The following is a 1,303-nucleotide window of genomic DNA, read 5'->3' on the forward strand; positions in this document are numbered from 1 at the left end:
TATATATATATATATATATATATATATGTATATCTGCGTGTGTGTGTGTATGTGTTTTTTTTTATTACCTCCTTGTCTTGATATCAGGCCACAGTATTAAGCTAGTGTCATTTTTATGCAAGAGCTATGATGATTCTCGTTTCCAGTCTGCCATATGTGTGGGCATTGTGAAATATTACTGAAAAGTAGGTGAGGGATGGCGACAGGAATGGCATCCACCCATACAAATATCAGTCTGGTCTATGCGAACATGGAAAAGTGGATGGATGCTTCATATATGTGTGCGCGTTTGGAGGCGGGGGCGATATATTCCACCGGGAGGTTACAACCGTATCTGATTCTTCAAGTGCTTCTATTCTGAGTTTATACAGATATTTATTCGACTGCTTTGGTATGCTATTTCCTACAATTAATAAAACTGTCGGTATTTTCGACGACACAGTTATGCTAGTATAATATAATGCGCATTGTAATTGTTCCCTTATTTGGCGCGCCCGTCACGAGAATAAATATAGCAGCGAAGGAGAGCAGAGGAAGTATCGTCGGGTTCTGAAAACAAATTTAGTAGACGGCAGACACTGTCGTACAATTTATCAATGGAAAGTTTTCTTTGGTGAAATATTATATATACAAATCATAGATTTAGAGCAATCGTTATTTCTGACAACACAGAGCACTTTGTAGTTAAATATTTATCCATTTTCGTTTAAAATCGTTATTCCCTTCCCGTATCACTGAATTAGAAATAACAATTCTGAAAAGCTTATGACAGTTAGTTTGTGAAGACTGTCGGAACGAAATTTGTCGGATTGCAAACGACTTTCAAAGAAGCAGTAGTCGTGAGGGATGCATGATTAAGTGTTGTATCAGGCAACAAAAAGAGCAGGTGACATAAGCTCTGTTAGTATACTGCATGTGCAGAAGTTTAAAAATATTGTTTATTGAGACAACAATGATAAACAAAAACAACAGTAAAGACAAGCATGTGTAAACATATTACATATTTCTTATTTCATTCTTTTTTATTTTCTTCCGGGCATATACAGTATTATTAAAAAATGATAATTCTTTCTGCTTCAACGAATTAAAGGATAAAGACCTCCTTCGGTCATGAATGACCATAGGATTGCGTCTAGAAGGTTCTCCTCTGAGGCACAAGTCCGGGCAACGTTGCTTATAGAGGACCAGCAGTCTCCCATGCATACCAGTCTCTCCTCTCTGCGCCAGCGATGTTATCCAAGGGTAAGGTAAAGGCCAGTGACATCGCAACTCCTTTCTAGAACTGAGAAAACTGGAGCAACAT

Source organism: Octopus bimaculoides, chromosome 4, assembly GCF_001194135.2.
Source record: "Octopus bimaculoides isolate UCB-OBI-ISO-001 chromosome 4, ASM119413v2, whole genome shotgun sequence".
NCBI classification, from domain to species: domain Eukaryota; kingdom Metazoa; phylum Mollusca; class Cephalopoda; order Octopoda; family Octopodidae; genus Octopus; species Octopus bimaculoides.